The sequence below is a fragment of the Topomyia yanbarensis genome, chromosome 1, assembly GCF_030247195.1.
Source record: "Topomyia yanbarensis strain Yona2022 chromosome 1, ASM3024719v1, whole genome shotgun sequence".
Lineage (NCBI taxonomy): Eukaryota > Metazoa > Arthropoda > Insecta > Diptera > Culicidae > Topomyia > Topomyia yanbarensis.
The window spans coordinates 155,308,702-155,334,228 of NC_080670.1; the positions used below are offsets into that span (position 1 = coordinate 155,308,702).

Here is a 25,527-nt window from a genome sequence, read left to right on the forward strand (position 1 = left end):
TTTTTCGAGCACAATGAATATATAAATGAGTTTTAAGATTACATATAGCATGTACCTTGGCTTCAAAATCGTGAAACAAAATAACTTTTGGTTTGAGCACTTTACGCCAGATGCCCCAACAAATCACGGAGCGTCGCATAGTGGCGGATCTTCAAACAATAGACAGACAAAACCCCAAATGTTACCTAATTTGGCTGAAAATCACAAGTGAAGCTAATTTTGTGTTTTTGAGCTCATTTTTGATGTCAAAAGTCATAAAATATTACATGCATTTTTACATAAAGTGTCATTGAACCTTTCTTATGACTATGATCCCATTTCATGATAGATTTTCCGTTACTGTTCATCAATATCAACAATATCAAAAAAAAGAACACTTTTTTAAATAGGTTGTAGATTGTCTAATTATCAAAACTTCAAAATCTCCTTTAACCCGTTTGGGCACCTAGGCGCAGAACGAGACCACAATATTCGAAAAGTAGAAGTAATTTCCAATAGAATGTATACCAAGTGACTGTTCCAAAATGTTTCGCCTGATTGTACAGAATACATTATTGAAAAAAGTATTTTTGATCTGACCACCTCAAACATAATTAAGCAAAAAAAATCATAGCAAATTTAGCGAATAAATTATTGTCGCTAACCAAGTTCTCTCGTTCTCCTACACAAAAAACTGGTTGTGGTAAAATCGGGCCAAAATCAAAAGAGCAACATGCATTGGAAGCTAGGGGCAGATCACTTGTGATGCATTTTGAAAAATCAGCGAAATTAAATGCATTTCTTTCCATCAAAATAGAAATTCAAAATGTATTTTGCGTTGCGTGCAATGTATTTTGCGTTGCGTGTAAGACGTCAAAACCCAACAAAAAACTAGCCCTATATTCAACACAACGTCGAACAAAGTGGATCATCGTAGGACGATTGTTAAACAAACTGTTGTGCGAGGGAGTGCAAAGTTGATGAAAAATGGAAATTAAATGCATTTTTTCAAATTTGATGCAAATTTGTTATACATTCCTAGAGTGATCTGCCCCTAGATTGGAAGTGAACATAGAAATTGTGGTTTCGGAAATTAAAATCATTAAAAAATCAGGACATTGCTACCTTTAAACTGATGTTAAAAATCGTGTTCATATCCAATGATCTTAAAATTTTGAACATACATCATTCAATACATGAGAAATTCAGGAAAAATATCAATATTTCAAACATAAATTTTTGAGGTTTTGTTAGGTCTCCAGCCATTGCGCATCGTTCCACTCGGAAAAAACATTGTATGAAATTTTGGTTTTAAATAAGAGAAGTTAGGTACGAAGTTAGCTGTTTCCAGATCATCAACTAACCATTTGGTTAAAATTTACTGAAAATTACCGATCAGATTACAGTGCAGACTACCGCCCTGAATTTCGCGAAACAAGCTTCACTCAAAACCGACAAAATGGTCCAACCTTTTTATTTCTACAACTTGATTGTACCGAATACAATAAATATAGTCTGGCCACCTTGCCACTTTTTTAGAACAACAAAGAGAAAATCGGTTGGTCGAATTTTAATTCAAGCGAGTACCATATCTTTCATTCATTCATGTTCACGAGCATAACAGTTTGAAAACAACGGTTCATTCCACCAACACCACCAGACTGCGCAACATAAACTTTGTCTTCAGACCTTCAGTACACGGTTATAATTTGCTAGTGTGCGTGAAACAGAGCTTCCCGGCTACACAAAAACTGTAGTTGGAGTGGTGTCAGCATAAAACAAGTCGCTTTGCTACTTGCACGAGCATGTTCACACTTCATTCGCTAGTGAAAAGTATGGCCGAACATACGTGCTGAAAGGTAGTGTCCGTCGTGGATTGTGCACTCGGTTTGTGGGACTTTCTATCCCATTTTTCCATGTTTGCTGGAAAATTGTGCAACGATTTTCTTGTCGTGAGTTAAATAAGTGAGAGAAAAATGTCTGAATTAATGAAAATGGACGGGTTGAATTCGAACAAACTTTAAATTCGATAGCTGGAACTAGTTTTTCCTGTGCGCCACGGTCGGAAGCGCCGCACCCAAACTCTTGTGCTGAGTCAAGCAGACCTGCTGCAGTGGGCTGCATAAGGAAAAAGAGAAGGGGGAAATCGACGGAATTTGCGGCACTGTGGAGACCCTCACATCGAAGAAGACCCGTTATTACGGCAAAACCGTCCAGTTTTCGCTTCTGACCAGCTGCCTTTGTGAAAGGGTCTAGTGATGTTTCTATTTTTCAATTCGATTCATGTTTTGTAGAAAACAAAAAAATGTGAATGTTTTTTTTTCGGTTTAGTTGGGCTTTGTTTGCTTGATATTGTTTTCGCTGGTTACTACAACACGAGTATCGAGCTTCGTTCGCGATTCGCCTGTCCTAATAGCGCTCGACTTGTCTTTATTATTTTTCAGTGTTATTTTAGTGTGATGACATCATTTTGACCCCCGCCCGAATTTTCTGCAGCTGGCAGAAGAATAATGTTTTTTCGTGGTGCGTTTGCAGGTCAAAACAAGTAGGTAGCAGTTGAAGAAGATTAAAAAAGTGTGCAAAGGTTTAGTGAAAAGTAAGCGAGGATTGAGAAAAGAACCTAAGCTGGTCGTGTTCTGGATTCCGGTGGAACTCATTGAATAGTTTGTTGGCATCGCACAAGTAAGTTGCAAAATTGATTGTTTTCTTTTTTTCATACAAAGTAATCAAGAGTCCGAGAAAATCGATTTCCCAAGCGCCTGCGACGGCGGAACGGTTTGGTACCTTGGTACGGAAAGGCACGAAAATGGCTAATGATGACAAACAGGGGCGCGGAGTTTCAGTGCTAAACTATACGTGTTTTGTGGCTCAGATCCCAGACCTATGGCTCCATTGGTTCGAGAAGGGCGTAGCACTCACCCGACTCCCCGCGTTATGGGGAGCGAGCGAATAAGGTAAAGCAACATAAAATAATAATCATCGGCTATAAACACGCACGATGGGGCTGGAAGAGCGACTGCCGATGGTTCCTCTAACGGCAGCATGGACACAGACACACGCATACCCTGCCGGCTGGTCTGAGGTAGAACAATGTTGGGGTTTTCTGGATAATTGCGTGATACTAATTTCATATTGATCAAACGAGTGTTGTTATTTCGTGAAAAAATATAAAAACTCGTTGAGGTCTGGCGAGCGTGAATCAAGTTGTATTGCGCTGAATTTCGATGCCTACTAGCTTAATGGTTTTAGTAAACTACATATTTTTGGCATTAATGATATATATTCTTAAAAATCCTTTGTTTATTGAATTTATTGTAAATTAAATTAAAGACAATTTTTTGAAACGACTTGCTATTTACTCTAATAATCTTTACTAATGTTATTGTTATTCCATAAGCTAGCACTTCCTGCACTGTTGTCAGGTTCAAATTGTGTAGGTTCTTAATTTGGTAGTCGGATGTCTTCAAACCATTCTTGGTAGCATTTCTAATTGATGTTCAGCACACGTTCTTTGTTTGATGCTTCATTTGAAGCAGCCGAAATAGTAAAGCCGTCCTACGTCAAATTTGATTCATTTCTAAGAAAATACACAATCTAAATTTTCAAATCGTAAAGAAATATTTAAAAATATTTGCATAACGCAATCCATATTGTGTAAAAAATCTTAATAACATGAAACGCTAATCATGTAGATGCTTCCTATACTAGTACACTTCTCTGCAAACAGGTGATGTTTGGTTACAGGACGAAAGACAGGGCTCATTCGTTACTTTCGATTTAAGCGTGTCACCTGATGTAGTTCGGATGGATACCGCGGTAGATCCGATTCACAATGTAACTTATACGTTACCAACAGATTTCGAGAAGGTTGCATCCAAGTATTGTGTGTCACAACTTTCTTTCAGAACGTTGCATTTATCTTCTTGGGGTTGGGAAAGAAGAATTTCTGCTTCTTGTATATTTTAGCAATATTGGCAGATTGTATAGCGAGTACAGCAATACGCTGATACACGAACCATGGTCTGAAGTCAGAAGCTTAGCTTATACTTAGGGGATCATGACTGCTGATGTGTTTTGCTCTGCGAAAGCTTATAGGTTTCACTTTTGAAAACGTGTTTCGAAACCTATCTCATTTTTCAACAAGAAAATGATCCGAAACATACTACAAAAAAACTACTACGTTCTTCAAATCGAGCCGCATAAAATGCTTGAATGGCCTTTGAAATTTTTCTGACCTGAATCCAATCGAAAAATTGTGAGGTTATTTGGATGGGCACGGCAACGGTTTTCAACAAATGTACATACTTTCAAGCTCTCGAGACAGCATGGGAAAAAAGTGATCCAGAGTATATAAAAACATCGTCGAAAGTATGCCGATTGGAAGCAGCATTGAAAGTTAAAGAAATACTGAAAAATTGAATTTACCTGAGCTTCTGCATAATTGTGGTGCATAGGAAAACAACAAGCCGTTCTTGAGAATCCTCGTGGCAAACCCAAATTTACTTTAGATGTGCAATTAATGTGATGAAAGTTGCTTGCTTTCGCTACACTGTTTCTTCACTTGGATCACTGCTAGCGTTGATAAAAAGGATGACGTATGTGCTGAGCTTCGCAGACGACCAACATCGAGAACGATCAACTTTTCTCATTCACAACGTATGCATTTTTCACTGACGGACTGCAAGCCGATGCTATTTAGTTGGAACTCCGCAGCTTTCGACAAAATTAACCATGATATCGGAATAGCCAAGCTAGATAATCTTGGTATTCATGGACGACTTCTATCTCAAAGGCAACTCCAAATCAGCATTAAGGACTACCTATCTGCACAATTTCTCGCTACATCATAATCCCGCAAGGAAGCCATCTCGGCCCAGTAATATTTTACCTCTATTTTAGTGACGTCGATATCAAACTACAAGGACCACGCCTTTTTTCCGCCGATGACATTAAGATTTTTCGACGGATGCGATGCCGAATTACTTCAAAGTGAACTGGACAGCTTTAGTGCGTTTTGTGATCTAAGCAGAGTGATTCTGAACCGAAGTAAATGCTCAATCGTGACGTTTGTGCGGAAACTTCATTCATTTAATTGACTTGAGCATTCAAGGATCTCGGAATCATTTTGGATTCGTCACTAACGTTCAAACCACATACTTCATACATTTATTTATTTATTTATTCAACAGAATTATATACATCGGACTTTGGTGTCTAAATGAATAGCCGGCTCCCAGCGGCAATGCGATGTCGTTGAAAAATAGTACGAACAGCATAGGGCCCAAGTTACTTCCTTATGGAACCCCAGCCTTGTTAGAAAATTATAAAGATATGCAGTTATCTAATTTTTTTCGCAGAATTCTTCCGGAAGGATATGAATCTAATCAAGACACAAATTGTAAAGAAATGCCGAGACGAGACAGCTTGCACAAAAGTATACTCTGATCAATTTTATTGAATGCTGCTTTCAGATCAGTGTAGATGACGTTCATCTGCGCTTTGGTCTCCATGCTAGCGACGCACTTGCAACTCAACAAATTTGTTGTCACTGATCACTCTGGCATAAATCCGTGCCTATCAAACGATATGTAGTTCTTTACGCAGTCTAAATTATCACCACTCACAATAACTTCAAATAGCTTCGAGGAGGCTGAGAGACTAGTAGTTCCACGATAGTTCGCAATATTCCGTCGATCGCCATTAAACTCAGCGGTCCACGCAAAGCATTGATACAACGAAGAATCACAACTGCGGGAAAACATCAGGCCCGGAGGCAAACGAGAATTTCAGTTTCTTCGATGCCTGTTTAACCAATTCTGTAGTAATGACGAAAGTTCCCAAATCAATCATACTACTGGGAACATCGGGTGCAGCATCTTCCGCCTCTTGTCTCAAAGTAAAACTGCCCTAAAAACACCAGTAAAATGCCGCGTAAACAGTTCACATGGCTCAGATACTGATGTGGCAACCGCATTCTCAAGAAACATGTTTGATGGCACCGATGAGTTTTTTCTTTTCGATTTTACAAATCGCCAAAAACTTCGAGGGTTGCGTCGCGTCTGCATTCGGAATACACATGATTTGTACAAACTTGCGTTTAAAGAACGGTATGCATTGACTGATCGATGTAAATTACAACGGTTTGTAAAGGTCCGTCGGAGTTTACCAGGGCTTTAACCGGCCACTGCAAACTCAATTATCACATGGCAACTATTCAGCGCGTGTGTCTTTTTCGTGTGATCTTTGTGAATCCGACTACGGAACCTCATATCATCTGATATGCATCTGTCCAGCGATAGCGAAATTGCGATTTCGAGTGTTCGGCCGTCCTTATATAGACGAAACCATGTTTGGACGACTGAAACTCAGAGACATACTAAAGTTTCTTATCCAATGTGGTAAAGAGCTTCAGGCTTATTCGCAGGCAAGTTGAACTACTTGTGAGTTTTACTTACCTGTTGTTTATTTTTGTTTTTGTGCTGTTATTTTTCCCACCCTTCCAATTCTACTTCCCCACAACTCCTTATCGTTTCCTATCCGCTCATGAAATGATGAAAACACACGGCAAGGCACAAATCCCCGACTACATACGGGGAACGTGTCATTTAAGCCAATATATTCTGATTCCTGATTCCTGAAAGGTCCGTCGGCGTCGGAGTTTACGTTGAAAAGCATTCCATTCGCGTTTTAACTGCCGCAATTGATATACGTACTCCAAGTAGGGGAAACGGGCGGTCTGGCACGAGGAACATTTGATTCAAGCCAACGGATGGTGGATAAGGAGTACAAACAGCCAGGGTTCATCTTTCTAATAGCAAACAAGTTTAGGGACGTACACTGTCTTAAATCGCTTTGTTGTGCGTTGGTCCGTTCAACGCTAGAATATTGTTCTGCTGTTTGAAATCCTTACTACCAAAACGGGGTTGTCAGAATCGAGAACCGTTGTTAATTGATACACCACGATACGGAGGGACTACCGAACCCTATTTGTCTCCAGATTCACTGTTTGCCAGAGTGCGTTGCTCTACAATTCTCGAACGCCTGGATCTTCAATTCCGCATTCAAGCTCTACGTAATAACTCTTTTCTGTGACTATTTTTCAGGACAATCAACTACGGTCGCTGTAGAACTGTTACCGAACCTCAGCAAGTTTTCAACAGAGTTGCTACCTTATTTGATTTGCACTTGACTAGAAATACGTTGAAAACTGTATCTAGTCTGAGTAATTACCATTGGGACCAAGGGGTTTGTTGTTGAAGATACATAAATAAACAGGCGGGGCACTTAATTTCGACGATAGCAGTGCTCCTAGAGGTCGGATATGTCAGCTTTTTAAAGAGCTCGGTCTATTTTTTTCGATTATTTTAGAATAGACATGGTTCCGAAATATTCGTCATGCAGAAGGAGAACAGAAAATAGTTGTGTAGAGGTACCTCATAAATCCATCAGCGGCAACTCGACAGCTTGCAAAACTGCTGTGGTATTCTAACATTACTATGAAGTGATAAAAATGTACAAAAAAAATCCCAATTGCCCGCAAAGTGCAAATTAAGCGTCGGAGTGGAAACGTTCAACGTCAACTGCGGTCGAAGTGCATTCTAAATATCAAGGCTGATCCCATCATCTCTTGATATGATTTGGCGAAAACACTGAATACTAACTGTGGTGCTGTTTGGCGAATTCTTTCCGGAGAAGGCTGTGAATGTTATCGAGCATGTAAATAACCACACCGAAGCATCATCGAACAAACGATGGTAAGAGCTCAAATTCTACAAGGCTCCTCTCACGGGTAAGTTCGCGAAAAAAATTATGATTTGGCAAGAAGTCCGTTCCTGTGGAAAGAAAAGCAGCTTTTTTGTGACAAATAAGACTATGCTTTCGGAAGTATACAAAAGTGAGTGCCTAAACAAACGGAATTTAACCTTCATTAAGTCCATGATGGTCTAGTATCAGAGAATAACGAAATAGAAACTGATGAGGAAGGCAGCAGTATAATTCGGTTTGATGAAAAATTTGTGTAATCAGTTACACCGTGACTGAAGAAACTGTGCCCCAGCTGAAGAGCGACATCAACGTTATGGGATAATGTGCTCATTTGATCAAGCAACGGTCATTCACAGCCCCACGGCACCCAAAATGATCGTTCCGCAATAAAAGAATCCAGTGGTTCTATAATGATAACATGCAGTCTTCTGTGGTAATTCTACAAATTTTGACACCTATGTTGTTAGGAATCCATTGAAATTCCCAAATAATATCCCGGTACTGAAACATGCTACCAGAAATCCGGATTCTCGGGAATCAGACGAACTCATTCGGACTCTAAAACAATTCAAAATTATCCAAACCGGTTGCAAAATGCCATAGGTAAGAGCATATCAATTATGCAGCTTATTAGGTACCCTGTCAGTCTGTTAAGGAATCAACGAAAACTGGTAGTACTTCCTTGGGCCTCCTATTACATTATCATTAATCGTATTGCCCTAAAAGCTGTGCTTGTTGATATTCTATGATACTAACGATTATACTGCGTTCACACTACGATTTAAAACGTGTTTGAACAATATCTTGATGACATTTTTCATGTTGCTAATTATTGTGACGTGTTTCAACTATGTAGTGTAAACAAGACATTAACAGTTATGTGTCCAACAAAAAAAAACACCTTTAACAGGCCAACGAGGGTACCCGGGTACCCACAAATTGAAATGCTCATAACTATGGCTTCCTTTAACCGATTTGGACACTTTTAGATATTTTGAATTCAAGAACTCGTCCACTTTTTGGTTCTGTAAAACAGAACCGGAATAATGGATCTGGTTTTATGTAATCCGGATTTTTCGGAGTAATGTTCCAGTACTAGGATATGATTTGTAAATTTTAATAATGCAATATGAGTATGGTTCTTGCACAAAACTCTTCAAATTGTCTCGGAAGTCTGTTTTTTATTGTTACGGGACCCTATGGCAACTTGAAAAATGGAATTGGAATGGAATGGCCACTCACGGCCCAACGGGAACCTGCTCCGGAATGTCCGTTCCGGGGTCAAATCACCAAATGGTTCCAAAACCACGAGATACAGCCTACTGATGCAATTCCAAGAATTTCGATACCCATATTGCTAGTATTCCATTGAAGTTCGCAAATAGTACCCCAGCACTGGAACCTGCTTCCGGAAACCCGGATTCCCGGGAACCGAATGAAGTAACCCGATTCATTTTTTACCAAGTCCAAAAGTGGATGAGTTCCTGAATCCAAAACGGCCAAAAGTATGGAAATCTGTTGGATATTATCTTAGTTACGGGCATTTTAGTTTTGTGGGTACCCGGGTACCCACGTCGGCCTGTTACGTAGTAAAAAAATTCAGGAGCCCCTCCTCACTCCCACCTTTAGTATATCAACAATATTATTAACCCAAAAGCTTGACTTAGTGAAGTTCTAAGATGTCACTAAGTTTCATTTTCCAGCTATGGATAAAACATAGGAATTTAATTAATTGAAACTTAAATAGGTACCCGGGTACCGCGTCGGACACACAACGGTTAAACAGTTTACCGATTGAAAAAAGGAGAAAAATACTCAAATTTTGAAGTTTCACCTTTCACCATGTCTTTGTATTACTAGTAAAATTGAGGTCCAAAATAATTCAACAGCTGATAGTAAAACGTAATCATCTCTTCGGCGCATATTTAAAAATACACTGTACATATATCAAGTTACAACTTGGAGGTTAATTGCCATTCTAATGCACAAGGACTTCTCAAGTAACGTACACCACTGTATATATCTTCTCAAGTTCAAAGAAAGGGTTTGTTTAATATGGGCTGACACCGACTGGGACTCTACCAGTACTGTACATCTGTACTGTGTTATACATATGGTGTACGGACCGGTTACGGTTCACTGACGACGGTGACATTCGTTTCCTTGTATGTCTGTTATATGGTCAGCCAGAAAGTACGCCCACTTTGCTCAAGCATGACAATCGTAATTATTAAAGGTCAATGAGCGCAAGTTTTCACTTCAAGACATTTAATGGTATTTTATAATTTAAAGTCTGTGAATATTACTTTTCCCTCTTGACCTATGTATCCTACTCCGCCAACGCACCAACCAGAATACATTTGTAGTAGCCCTTTCCTCATCGGAATAAAAAGTTTTCAGCGGACGATTACTATTATGCTGTCGCTTAACCGCCGGTGACAAGCAACGAAAACGCGGTGAAATGCACTTTTAATTGCTTCCGGTAAAGACGGACGCCGGTGTCATAGGTGGAGAACTACCTGAGGCTTGTTGTTTGTTTTGGATATTTTGGTTCTGTTTCGATGGATTGTTAGCGGGTTGGAATCTTTGAGGAAGGGGCTTTTCAAGGCGCATTCTATCGTGTTTAGATACAACTGCACGACTGTAAATTCTACTTTCTCTTAGCTTTAGTCATCGAAATTGTCATTGAAACGAGTGTTTCAATTAGTCGTTTCCAAACATGTTGAAATGTATATGAATATTGGTCAAATTTCATTTTCATATAAATATTTTTTTGTCATGTCGTTTTGTCGTAATCAATTCATTTCACCCAATATTCTAGCTCTTACCTATCTTATCTAGCTCGCTTCTTAGTAAAAAAATCAACATTGCAATTAAAAGACTTCTCAAAATTTATCTTCTACTGTAACGTGTAACTCAGAGATCCATCGTGGGGCGTTGAACTCTTAATTATTACGCCTAGGGGCGAAAACAAAGGAAACACTACATGACGGGACTCCCTTCCCAAAAATTCACAATTTATTGCAAAAAGATGCCGGAAAGCATAGTTCCTGCCTCCCCATCGAAAGATATTGCGTTTTTATACGGCATTTGTGCCGTTGGCCGTTCGTGCAGGTCTGTGTGAATAATTTCGATGAGGGTCAAGCTTCTGATTACTGTTGGATTGACTGTGTATTGTAGGTTGATACTGCCAACAAGCGTCAGTGGACGACAGAATAAGTTCAGCAGTCGTCCAGTATTTATATGGCTCACAATCGAGTTGCACCGTGAAACTTTCGCCCTGTCATTTTATCACCTTATGTGTTGCTTTCTTCTTTTCGCAATGTTATGCGGGTACAGCAACTGATTCCCTGGGCTAATGTAAACAAATCGCTTGAATCGCAATTTGGCCACGATGTGGTGTCGACGTCGTTCGTTTTATTTCTGAATGAATTGACGCTAACCATAATTAGAGCTTTGTGGAGATGCATTGCAAGGCTCTTGCTCCATGTGGAAAATCGGATTCGCGCTGCTATATTCTGCTATATGCAATAAAGTTCAATTTAAATGAAAAGGTTGCTAATAAATTTGGCTAAATTTAGTTAGAAAGGAATAACGACGTTCGTTGAATGCTTGTCTGCATTGAACCGAAGTTGCTTTGTGGTATTTAATTGAAACCACTGCGAAGTCGTATATTGAATATGCATTGTTGAAGGGTGACGAAGTAATTTTGTGAAACATAATATATTACTATATGTAGTGTGTCCTATTTCTTGCTCTGGACATTTATTTGTGCAACGCAGTGAAGACCCGATTTTATCAGCTTTTTGACCCGATTTTGTCAGCCTTATATGAAAATTGATATATAGTTGGTAATTTGATGGGCTCTAGAAGACGAACCAAGTTGAATTCGAGTAAATCCTTTCTTGAGCATTTTTTTTATCTTCGAGATCCGAAATATGCAAAAATGATTTTTTTTTTATTTTGCACTGTCAGACCCCCTTAAGGAAAATTTAAACTTAATAATAAAAAAAGATTATGAGGATATATCTAGGGACTGAAGAAGAATATTTTAAGAGGTTTATAAAAGGAAAGAAAAAAAATATGCCCCGATTTTGTCAATGTCCCCGTATTATCAACTTAAAATTCACCAAGGGGCTGATAAAAACGGATCTTTACTGTATACACCGAAACCAGAAATCTCTTGCATTAAATGAACGATCATATTCTGCAAAATTTGTTTTGCTGCTGTTCCTGCATTTCGTCCGACGTTGGTCCGACAATGATCCGACATAAGCGAAAATTGGTTCGATATCAGTCTGTTTCGCATTATGTTGGATATAAACTAACAATCATATTGTGAAACAATCCTATGTTGATATTTACAATGCAATCAAGCTATACATAAACATCGTAAATGTATTTAAGGACAGCCAAAATGTGGCAGTATCACGTGCTGTATATACGTCTGTAAAGCTGCTATAACGCATACATGCTTCGAAGATCTTTAAAGTATGTAAGCTTCGCATATGCATTTAGTGCTAATAGAGAGCAAATTTAAAGCCATAGTATATTGCTAATATGCCTTTATTTATTTATGTTTACTATTTCTTTCGTAAAAATTATATCCAATATGGTTTACGCAACAAGAGGGCGCTCTGGCCGTTAATGACCGTTATGGTAGATCTTTTCAATATACACTAAATACAATTTCCCTAAATATTAAATTTAGCATATTATTCATGTCGTGTGGAAATCATATTCCACTTTCGTTAGCAAAACAATATTCAGCACATGGTAATATAAGGTCAGTAGTCTAATATTTTTTTTTGTTTTTGCACAAAAGGAAACAGACGAAATTGTTGCAAAGCCATTGCAGGTAAATGACAGTCCATAACGTGAGTAGTGCCAATAATAGGTTTGACAGTACTGTATTGGTGCTTTATAATAGCAATCGTAATGAGGAGTTACACATAAACTTTCTTTTTGATATCAGGGCGATATTGGGAATTACAAGAAAACGAAGCATATATGATTAAACTATATGGTCTGATGATTCAACTATGAAGTTTAATCATATTTTTATTGCTTTCATGTATATTTTAAATGGTTCACAATATCATTCTGATGTCTAAAGAAAAATTACAGGAAATTTTACGTACATTTTGAAAAACCTATTGCTCTTGATAGAGAAACAGGAATAACTAATGAAAAGATCGCAATCAAACGAAATAATTGTGATTGTTGGAACAAAATTTAAAATATCTCGAAAATAACTACAGTTTGGAAGATTTTTGTTGCATTTTGATTTGAAATTGGGATTACCCTCCCCAAGGTTTAGAAGTTTGACGGTATTGCAAACATCATCAAGCATCAATTGCTTTAAGATGGGTATTGCATTACGGCTCGATAGTGGTGCATCGAGGAGACTGAGAGGGCTTATGCGCCTTTTTTATGTTATATGTTTCTTCATACTCTGCACCAGCGCATACCAACGTTAAACCACTGGTCTATGCGCGGTGGTGTGGCCGACTGGCGGATCGACGTATATTGACTTTTGCCGTGTTTGCAAATATTGTTCTATTGGTGGCATTCGCGGACGGGGCTCACGGGGGGAGTCATTGTGTGTCCATTTGTCGGTCGACTTCGTCATCGTGCATATACTAATTAAATTAATTTAATAATTAAATTAATTTAATAAAGTAGAATAAGTAGAAACATAGTAGTTATATCTTTGTGATAATCGTAGTTTTTCGTACTAGTGTACAACTGTTATGTGCTAGTCGTATGTCTATCTATGTATGTATTTGTCTGAGTATTTGTGACAGTTGGGTCAGGGGATGGATGCAGAACTGTCGTATATGATAGAATAGTGGTGATCAATCTGAGCATTTGGTTCTATTCATTCGTGAAAGTCGGGTTGGATAAATTAGGGTAAAATAAATTTACCGACGCACGTGAGTCATCCATTCCCGGCCAGCATAGCATGATGAAAGTCTAACAGCATGCAATTGTCGTTAATGATAAATATACAACATTTGCTGAATTTAGACAAGTTTGATTGCATGTTACATGTGTTTTTATATTCTACTTCATTAGTCTGTTTCTTTTGTCCATTTATTAGTTTTTTTCCATTATTTATGTATACCAAAATAGTATTGTTCAATTTATACACTTCTAGTCAAGCTCTTTACATCTTTTTTTCTTTATTCGGCATGTTATGGTTCCTTTTATTAGTATATCTCTACTATACGCTACCTTTACTCATATAGGTGCAAACGCTCGTGGCCTTCGCGATAACGTAAACCTGGTCACAAATGCGATTATGCAATTGCAATAATCCACATATACTTACGCCCGCGATTTCGCCTACATGAAAACACCCCGGTAGTTAAGTAAACGTGGCATCTTTAAACTTCCAAACGCGGTCTCAAACATTAACCCACCACTCGCGCGATCATGAAACGGTCACGTTCGAAAGTCTTACCAGTCTGGACTAATGCCAGTGAGTTGAACCAATCAAAAAGTGACGCTCATGTTCACTAAACAACACATTTTATGGTGACATGACCTCGAACTCAAGTGATATGGGGAAACGGACTACCATCTGTACCATACACTAAAAATTAAGCATCAGATTCACGGTCCGCGCGCGATCAAACAAGAATACACGCTACATCATTATAAAATTAAAATTATACACTCGAAGTCACATACACGTGACAAACACGTTAATATACAAATGCTTGAGCCCTTCGCGAACATCCCCGGCACCTACACCCGCGATCTCGTAAACATGATAACATCCCGGTGATAAAGTGAATGTCTCAGATCCTACAAATTTTCAAACGTGGTTTCAAGCGTGCACTTAAAAACTCCCGCGGTCGCACGAACATGAATCGGTCACTTCCGGATGTTTCTATCCTTGATATCAACAGACTGGGTCCATGTCTTCAATTGGATTAATTAAAAAAAGAAAGCTCTCATATCCACTCGACACCACGTTACATGGCGACATGACCGGGGACTCCAGTGATATAGGGTAACTTACTCCCTGTCAGAATGTGAATTGTACACCGAAAACTAACTATCAGAATGAAGGTCCGCGTGACCATCCAAGAACGCACGCGTATATAGGAAATGCTACACGGTTACAAAATCCAGTCTTGTATACGCGAAGTCACATGAACGCGAGCACACGTGACAAACACGTTAACATACGAACGTTTAAGCCCTTCGCGATTAACAACGCATACCTGCGCCCGCATTCGCGCAAACTTGGTAACACCCCGGTTATAAGGTGAACGTTTTAGCACTTACGAAGTTTCAAACGCTGTCTCAAACGCGAACCTACAAACGTCCGTTTTCGCGCGCTCATGCATCGGTCACGTCCGGAAACCATTACTCTCTGTCCTAATAACTTAGGTCCATACATTCAGTAGGACCAATCAAAAAATAAAGCACATATCCACTAGACAACACGTTCCATGGCGACATCACCGGGCACTCTAGTGATATGGAAGATCTCACACTCTTTTAGCATCTTAGCAGTACACCAAAAAATAAAGTATTAAATTCACGGTCCGCGCGCGATTATCCAAGAGCACACGCGAATATACGAAAGCCACACGCTTATAAAATAGAATTTTTACACGCAAAGTTACATACACGTTAGCACACGCGACATACAAAAGCACACGCTATCGAACACGTTAACGTACAAATGCTCAAGCCTTTCGCGATGATACATGCAATCGCGAGTCCCTACGTCCGCACATACCTGAACCGTACAATGAATATCACATTCAGAATCACGGCCCACTACAATTGGCCTAAGGAGGTGTTTTAGTGGGCGACATTGCCTGTCTCGTCTGCAAATTGTAGTATGTGATTCTGACGGGGAGCCCTTCCGAGAACCTAGCTCTATAGGTCCAGTAGGACAACTCTCAAAAAAAAATCTTTTTACTGCAAAATCGGATCAATTTGCAGACTTCGGCAATGTTGACCTTTACACATTAAACAATATATTTGCAGATGTTGGGATGCACAAGATGATACTGATACTGAATTTATTGCTTCCATTATTGATTTTTTTTGTATATTTTCACATACAAACTTGAAAATTCCTTAATTTTTGTGTCGGTCTAATACACACACTGACTTCTTCCGATCTTGATGCAATAATTATTCGAATACTAAAAGTGACTCAATTAGGTTTCAGTTGATAGCTTAAATTTTGGAGTCTTTCTTTATATTAAAACCTCCAAAAAAGTCTAATAATTATTTTCATCGAAACTGATTGCTTCTCTTTGAGTTAATCATTGATATAAGATGTTGAAATCTCTTGAACTGCTGTTAGATACGAACCATTGTCAGTAGCAAAGAGTAAATGAAACTGTTTATTTCGAGAAGACGTCACACATCCGCGCATATTTTGGGATCTGTTCGCATCAAAATATGATGTTTAGATGCGTACATTTACTGACCTATATAGTGCTAGGCATACGACAACTTAGGTCGAATCGTAAATCAAGGTCACACCCGTTTGTTGTTCTCGCGTAACGGTATTCGGCAGATGTGTTTCACCCGCAGCATAACTGGTCGTCCCCGAATCCTCGTCGTAGCAATTCTATTAAAAGCGGAATATTTGTGTAAATTAACTTCGTGTCGGTACCTCCTCAACCATGTGCTAAGATTATGCTGGGGAGAGTATGTGTCTGTACGAGGAATATGCGTGCGTTCAATCATAGCAAAGTATGGAATGCGTCCGGCAGAGTAAACAAATTTGAAAGAAGATCTATATAAGCCGCTTTCGTATATTAATAAATTGAGCAAAAGTTGCTTTTGGGTGCTGGAGCCCAACTGTGGATGTTTCAGAGGTGGGAGATCTGTCGTTTAGTTTTTTCTGCTATCACATTTCCGGGTGCAAGCTTTACTGAAGCGGAAGTTGAAGCAACTGAATGCATTAGTATCCAATTTGGCATAAATCAGACACGATATTTTCACACCAATAACAAAACGTGTGCAGTGACCCGAAAAATTGGGATTCAATAACGTAAACCCTTCGTTTGGGAAAACCATCTATGGACATGTTGAACATGGTTCTCCGTGGAGCATGTGGATTTTTTCATTCTATCTTTTCATCTACATCAGTTGTAGTTTTAGATTAGGCAAGTAGACCAAAAAGGAACACTTATTGTGTTTGGATAATTTTTGTAATTTTGTGCATTTATGGGTTTCAGTAGAACTGATTTTAATTTTAGGGTAAAAGTGAGTACACAACATATACACTGCTGGCCAATAAAATAGGTGTGAGATAAAAATACATGAGATTTTGAGTTTTCTTTAAAAATATCTTTTTATTCCAATATTTTATAGCTAGGCACAGTCGTAAATATGAAAAAGAACACTTTTATTTGTAAATTAATTGTTATGCTTGACAGAAACTCTCTCTTCCCCATGAAATCCAAAAAAGCACCTGGTCAATGAAATAGGTGTATTGTAATCGATTGCATTAAAAATTTTCAAATCCAATGATTTTAAGGCTTTAATATTTTTGACAACTAGTAGCCTGTGTAACCTCCCTTATTCAACCAAATTTTATTCATTCGCCTTGGCATTGAGTCATTCAAACGCTGATAAGTTTCCGTTGGCATAGTGTACCATTCCTTTTAAGCTGCTTTCCACAAACGACCCTTATTTCTGAAATTTTGACCGGATAACTTCTTTTTAAGTACATACCGTAGATTTTCTACGGGATTAATGACAGGAGATTGGTAGGGTCCGAAATTATAGTCACTTTATTATCCCGAAATCATTCCTTTACATACTTCGATGTGTGTTTTCGATCAATATCTTGCTGAAACTGCAATATAAAGGCACGTTATCTTTGGCATAGGACTGCATGACATCCTTTAGGATGTCCATTCTTTAGCCTTGCATTCGAATCTTGCCATTATAGTGGTGTTGCGAAAAATAGGACATGCGCCATTCCACGAAAAGTAACCCCAAACCTCATTGTTCTCGCCTCCGTGCTTTTCCATATTTTCCGTGTGTCACAGATTAAACTTTTTGCACTTTGGACGTCTAACGTTTCGTTGTGCATCGGAGGAAAACAGGTTTATCTTTGATTCGTCCCTCCGAAGGATATGTCGCCATATTTTGATTCCTTCTGAACCATGCCCATTAACGGTGTTGAAAAGTAAATTGCATATTTCTGCGAAGTCTTTTGCTTCGCAATAGTGGAACCTTTTTAGCAATTCTTTCTGGAAGATTGGAGTTTTACAGCCTACGGCGCACTGTTCTCGGACTTACCACATTTCCAATTTGTGCTGTAATAGTCCTGGATGACGCGAATGGATCAGATTTAGCTAATAATGCAATACAATGGTCAGTTGCTGTAGATGTTTTCTTGGGTTATTTTTTGCGTGTTTCTTTTTTCAAAGGTTTTAAGGCATTTGTAAAGAAGTTTTCGGAATGCCAAAGTGTATTCGCGATTTATTTGCACGTCTTATCTTCTTTAACAAAATTTCTTAGCAAAACTCGTTCCACTTGAGTACAGTGAGATGCTCGACCCATTCTATAACAAATCTTTGACTAATTCAACATTTAAATTCATTTATTAGCACGCAGAATACAAACTTTACCAAATTAAACATATAATGGTATTGAGTAAAATGATAACCAGTTAATATATTTCACACACCTATTATATTGACCACACAAAAAAGCCTGTGGCAGTCTTGTTTTATATCTTGACAAAGATTGCAAATATAATCAGCGCCAACAACCCTCTAGTAACTTGACAGATACCAAGGCTTGTGTGTGCGGTAGGTGTGATTGAGACTGCTGTAACTTGGTATGTGTAATTGAGAGAAAAACAAAATAATCTATAACACACCTATTTTATTGGCCAGCAGTGTACATATTAGAGGAATCAGACTAGAATATCAATATTTATACATTGAGAGTAGTTCACTGAACGAGTCAATCTACCGTGGGATCAAAATTATTACAGAATGGAAAAATTGGCCAAGACCTAGTTATATAAACCCTATCTACAAAAGAAGTCGCAAACTATCTACGAATGATCCAAATATAACATATCAAAAAAACTGACACCTCTTATTTCATACAGATGTGTCTCGTCATTGGTTACAGCGCCTACATATAGTTAAGCTAGAAAGCTGCAATAAAAACTGTTTAAGAATTGACCCCTCTTTATTCGCCTCATATGACGCGACGACCAGCATCCTATCATATACAACAGATTCCTTCAAAACAAACCACACGCGTCTCATTGAACAACAATTTAACCTTATTTAACTCTTACTGAACCTAGCTTGTTACGGTGGACGTGTACTTGTTTCAATAATTTTTATACTACATGTCGTACACGATTTGTAAGCTGAACGCATGCAAGCGAATGACAGCATCCTAAACCGAAATATGTCGTACGAAATGTGTGAGGGCGTACCGTCAGCTGTAGCATATGTACTAGTCCGTCCGGGGCAGATGTGTGAAAAACGAATTCTCCATCTTCAGATGTAGTGGTTGCCTCCTCCGTCGTCTGTTGGTTTGACTGGACGTCGACGTCGGCTAGAGATATAAATCTTAATTATCAGTGTGTTCCGTCGGATACTGGCGTGTGAAGCTCTGCCTAAATTATGGAAGGATTATATGGGACTTCCACAGTCAATGAGATAATTGTTTCTAGCTTCGAGGACCTGTCAGAAAATGACAGTTGTATTTATCGCAAACACCTACAAACGAGAATTCGTATATCATAAGCAAGTGGATGTGGTTCGTTGAACTGGACATTTTTAATTGGAGTTAAATTTACATAATTAAGCCGACAAATACATAATGTATGCACAGCGAAGTCTCTGTTCCCATTTATCGGGAACTCCAAGCAAGTGATAATTAAGACTTCTTTCATACGTAAATGTTCATGCCCGATAACTGTTGTTTTATATCTAGCTAATTTAGTGTAGTCATACTCATGTAATAGAGGCATACGAGGCTTTTGATGTGCCTTTTTCTTTTTGCTTCGTTAGCATATACTATGTCTATTTACTGAAAAAGTGTTTTTCCATGATTTTTAAAATAAGCTTTGCTCGCGACAAAATCCAGGTACCTAAAACAAATTGATCCCTCAAATTATTTAACCAAAAAATAAATAATAATCACAGATATGGATGCCTCTGTTCTATCTAAAAATACATAGTTCGTTAAAATGCAAAAAAGAGCCTTCAAAAATAGCGTTGAAAGTTGCTTGTTAGAAAAGTTATTTTGTACAGTCCAAACGAAATTCAGGGTATGCTTCTAAAAAAGCTTGTGTAATCTTCAAGTTCTGTTTACAATGTTTTAAAACCGTCAAATACTCGATTGCCAATAGCTGCAAATGCAAAAAACAATCTAAAGGGACGACTTTCGCACTGCTAGAAACATAAAAATGTTCAGGCAGAATGTGAGGGCTAAACATTTGTTCGAAAAATTGTTCGTGGATTTTTGACCAATTTTTAACAATACTGAGGACGTAGAAGACTTCAGCCAACTTCATGGCATGTTTTTCTTTACTGCTGTACAAGGAAATAAGGTAACAAAGTAAATCTGAACGATAAAGTAGTCTAAGTTGTTCTAATGTTCTATCTAAAAATACATAGTTCGTTAAAATGCAAAAAAGAGCCTTCAAAAATAGCGTTGAAAGTTGCTTGTTAGAAAAGTTATTTTGTATAGTCCAAACGAAATTCAGGGTATGCTTCTAAAAAAGTTTGTGTAATCTTCAAGTTCTGTTTACAATGTTTTAAAACCGTCAAATACTCGATTGCCAATAGCTGCAAATGCAAAAAACAATCTAAAGGGACGACTTTCGCACTGCTAGAAACATAAAAATGTTCAGGCAGAATGTGAAAGCTAAACATTTGTTCGAAAAATTGTTCGTGGATTTTTGACAAATTTTTAACAATACTTAGGATGTAGAAGACTTCAGCCAACTTCATGGCATGTTTTTCTTTACTGCTGTACAAGGAAATAAGGTAAAAAAGTAAATCTGAACGATAAAGAAATATTTGGTTTGACAGGTCATCTGCAACAGTGCACATTGTTTTAAAATGTCGTTTTCGTGCTCAAAATTAATAGCGTATAAACTGTAAATATTAGAAGTATAGTTTATTCGGAGAAGTTGTTGTTCTTATGATTGCGCATACACAGGAGTATACTATTCAGTGATTAATACACTTATAAGTGTTATACGAAATTTATTTTCCGAACTAATTAAGATAGAGACTTTGTGTCTTCAACAAAGTTGTAGCAAATGTTACTACAAAAGAAATTGCTGAATGCATCATATATCTAGCTTTAATAGTTTACAAGTTATGGAACATATTATATGAAAGACCCCTTAAAATTAGTTTTTTTCATGATAACTTTTTTAGACATTCTCCTATCTACTTAGAATCTTCCACGAAGTTATTTGCGGTATTAAAACACATATTTTTACCGAACATAGTTACTTCCTATCTGTTGAATTTAAAAAGATTTTCCAAATTTTACGATATTTTTGGGGTAATTTCCACCTTAAATGACTCGTTAAGGAGAAAAAAGGAGCAAACAACATCATAACATACTAAAAGTACTAGCTTTTTACTTTCATATAGTGGCCCGATTGTAAGTCGACACGATTCTCCCCGAGTGTTATGTTCAATACAATATGCCATAGCAGTGGTATAAAATGAAATATTCAAGCGCACTGCGACAAACAGCTTCATGTTTTTATGATAAATTGCATAAAACATATTCATCGATGTCCAAAAAAGGAAAAGAGAACTTTGACCACAATCAAGATCAAAGTACGAAACGTAGCATATCGTGCGTTCGAGAGGTGTGTCAAGTGAAATTTAAGCAATAAGTGGATACTGGTAAGCTTGAAAAAATGATGGAAATCCCACCAGAAGGTTTATTAATGTCTTTCGTTATATTTATAATGGAGCTTGATAAACGTCACCTGTTCACAATGTGGATCCTGCCGTGACTGAAGCTCAAGGATGGGGAGTATAAAGCGATTTTTAGAAAACGCCAAAGCTCTTTTGGCGCAAGAAGAAAGTTTTGAAGATGACGGAGAAAACGATTATTAAAAATAAATTTTCCTATCTAATTTATAATGAAAATATCGACATTATTAAACACATCCAAATCTATACTTAGATTCTTGAAAGGCAAACAATATGCATTGCATGTTATAGGCAAACGTGTTCTATGCAATTACCATGTTTATGATACTACTTGACAAAAACATCGGGAAAGTCCACGTACACATTATAGGAGGTGGGTAGGGGTACAAGAATTGTGCGCGCTTGTCCACGAGGGAAAGAAAGGGTAAAAAACGAAGGTTTTTTGGACCACGTTGGGCTATTCATATGTCCCTAAGAAAATTCAGGATTGCCATTTTTATTTGCACATCTCGCGATTTCTCCATTATAAAAAATGCACCGGTGATTAAGTCAACATGTTAGAAACCACGATTTTATAAACGCGATCTCAATTGTGATAATACAAACGCAAATTCTCGCACGATCGCGGTTTGTGCACTTTTGAACGCACTATCCCTCGGTAGATTTACATTTGCATCACTCCAAAAATTGAAAATTGTATATCAAAATCTTGGCCGCGCGAACCTGCAAACCACACGACTATACAAAAAAATTTCCACACTCGAAGCTCCATACCCGCTAGCACAAGCGGTATTGAAACGCTCGTACGAGCACATTAACATGCAAACGTTTGTATTATTCGTAATAATACAAATCTGGTGGTAAACGCGAACGTGCAGTCACGATCACCCACCCTCGGTCCTAGCGCATAGGTTTTGTCCTTCAGTTGGACCATTCTAACAAAAACGAACTCATACACTAGACAACAAATTTGAAGGTACCATTACCGGAGATTTTTGCGAAATTTTACAAAAAAAAATATTTATTACCAAATGAATTCCCTATTAGTGAGATATACTGTTCTATCAATAGGTTCTTAATTTTAGAAAATGGTGGCTTCCAACACCCAGAATGGTTGTTAATGGCGCGTACAAACATTTTCTCGACTCATACAGTTCCTTGACGTATGTAGGATTTTTCAGCAGTTCTTAGAAAATCTCCTAAATTCGATCAATAAAATCGAAATCAATATAACCTATTGTAGGATATCTGTGAGTTTCGGACGAATTATCTGAATTTAGTAGCGTTTCCCCAAATTATTATGATTTTTCTAGGACTTTCTTGAACTTTGTCGAATTTTTAGCGCTGTTTTTTTTTTATTATAGAGGGTCATTCGCCTCTTTTCGGGTTGGGAATCGAACCCAGGTAAACTGCGTACAAGACCAACTACGCTATGTCCGGCCCCTCTTAGAGCTATTCTAAATTTGCGAAATGTGTAAGAATGGCCTGAAGTTCATAGCAATTTGAATTTTGAATATTCGTGAATTGACTCATGATGCTGGCCGTCTAGAAGAAGCAGATATTTTCTATTTATTTTATTGGTTTAATAACTTAAGTACAGGTTATTCCTCCCCTGACGGTATCACAAACATCAAGCATATTTCGTGCATCGTGTTTTAAAAAACTTCTGACAAACAATTGTTTAACAATATATAACATAGTGGAATTAAATGGAAGAAAACCTTTGAAACATTAATTGCTTTAAGATGGTTATTGCATTACGCCTCGATAGTGGTTCATCGAGGAGACCAAGAGGGCTTTTGGGCCTTTTTTTAAACTAACGATCAACCATTATAAAATTGTAAAATTAGAAGCCTATTGGTGATAGTGTTATTATTATTATTATATGTGGCAACTGGATCAGGCAATGGATACGGAACTGGCGTATATGATAGAATAGTGGGTAATTTATTGTCTCGTGTTAATTTTTCCTTCCTAGCATTCGTTGGTCATTTTTTCCGGTGTTCAATTCGAACATTCGATTCGATTCATTCGGGAAGATCGGATTGGATAAATTAAGGTACAATTAATTATCCAACACACGTGAATCACCCATTCCCGGTCAGCACAGTGTGACTAAATCCGAAAAGAATGCAATTGTTGTTAATGGTAAATAAATATCATTTGCTGGAATTTAGACAAGTTCAAGTAATTTGATTGCACGTTACATGTATTCTTTTCATCCACTTCATTAGTTTGCTTTTGTTGTGCTCCTATTAGTTTGCTCTTCAACTGCTCATATATACCTAAAATAATATCGATCAATGTATACACTTCTGCTTAATTTTTTGCATATTGCATTTCTTTAGAATCATACTGACACTCACTAACACAATCAATTGCATATTCCCTCATATATAGTCACAATCTCATTCCAAACGTACAAACGCTCATGGATTTCACGATACAACAAACCTGGTCACAAACGCGAACATGCAATTGCAATTATTCACGCTTACTTACGCCCGCGATCTCGCCAACAGTAAAACATCCCTGTAATTAAGTGTAGTACACTCAGGTTTTTTTTACGCGGGGGATACGAGCAGCGTAAATGAAAACCGCGTAAATGAAAACCGCGTAAATGAAAACCGCGTAAATTTCAAAATCCGCGTAAATGAAAACCGCGTAAATTTCAAAATCCGCGTAAATGAAAACCGCGTAAATTTCAGAATCCGCGTAAATGAAAACCGCGTAAATTTCAAAATCCGCGTAAATGAAAACCGCGTAAATTTCAAAATCCGCGTAAATGAAGACCACTTAAATTTAAGAATCCGCGATAAAGGGAACCTCATTGATGGATACCGCGTAAATTTCAAAATCCGCGTAAATGAAAACCGCGTAAATTTCAAAAACCGCGTAAATGAAAACCGCGTAAATTTCAAAAACCGCGTAAATGAAAACCGCGTAAATTTCAAAATCCGCGTAAATGAAAACCGCGTAAATTTCAAAAACCGCGTAAGAAAATACCGCGCAAAAAAAACCGCGTAAAAAAAACTTGAGTGTACTTATAAATTTACAAACGTGGCCTCAAGGATTAATCCACCGTTCGCGCGATTATGAATCGGTCACGTCCGGTAGTCCCTACCTTCAGTCCTAGTAGCCTGAGTCTAATTGGACCATTAAAAAAATATCGCTCATATCCAATAGACAAATCGTTCCAAGGCGATATGACCGGGAACCCTAGTGATATGGGGGAACTCTCTTCTAGTACCTGAACCGTGTACTGAATATAGGGTTACTGTGCCCTAATTCATCTTAGCACCTCTATTCATCCCACCATTTGAACACATTAGTTAGAGCAGTGTCTGCTATCTCTATTCAACGCATTAGCACAAACGGTAGGATGAATAAGGGAGCGTAGTACTCGACTTTTCGCTTCGCTCAAACGCGAGTATTTTACATTTTCCAAGCTAGATTTTTTATGGCAATGTTTCTTAAGAACAAAGCGAAGATGTTGATACCCATTTCAGCGCAAACCATTCACTGTAATCTGAGTTATCAGCGAAATAGTGTGACATCCTGACCAGTGAGATGAATAAGGGTTCGTTCTACGCTACGCAAATATGCGAATGGTCAGACGGTGATAAAAACGCATTTATCCACGCAAAGTTACATATACACTAACAGACGCGATAAACACGTTAACATACCAACGCTTGAGCTTCGTCCACGTACAACTACGTCCACTATCTTACAAACATGAAAACACTCCGGTGATTAAGTTATCGTTTTAGCACTTATAAATTCAAAAATACACGCGAATATGCGAATGGTCAACGGTTACACAATCGAGTTTATGCATGCGAAGTTACAT

At 38.0% G+C, this 25,527-nt stretch overlaps 1 protein-coding gene across 15 annotated transcripts in view; it reads left to right on the forward strand.

Annotated features, from left to right (window-relative positions):
* The first annotated feature begins 1,740 nt into the window (after window positions 1-1,740).
* LOC131678207 (neuroglian) overlaps window positions 1,741-25,527 on the forward strand; it is a 138,452-nt gene continuing 114,665 nt past the window's right edge. For 5 of the 15 annotated variants that reach the window (XR_009303615.1, XR_009303616.1, XR_009303617.1 and 2 more), the window contains exons 1-2: window positions 1,793-1,931; window positions 2,515-2,661. The gene's annotated coding sequence lies outside the window, so the exon portion shown is untranslated. The other 10 variants (XM_058958282.1, XM_058958240.1, XM_058958224.1 and 7 more) reach the window with 10 other exon arrangements.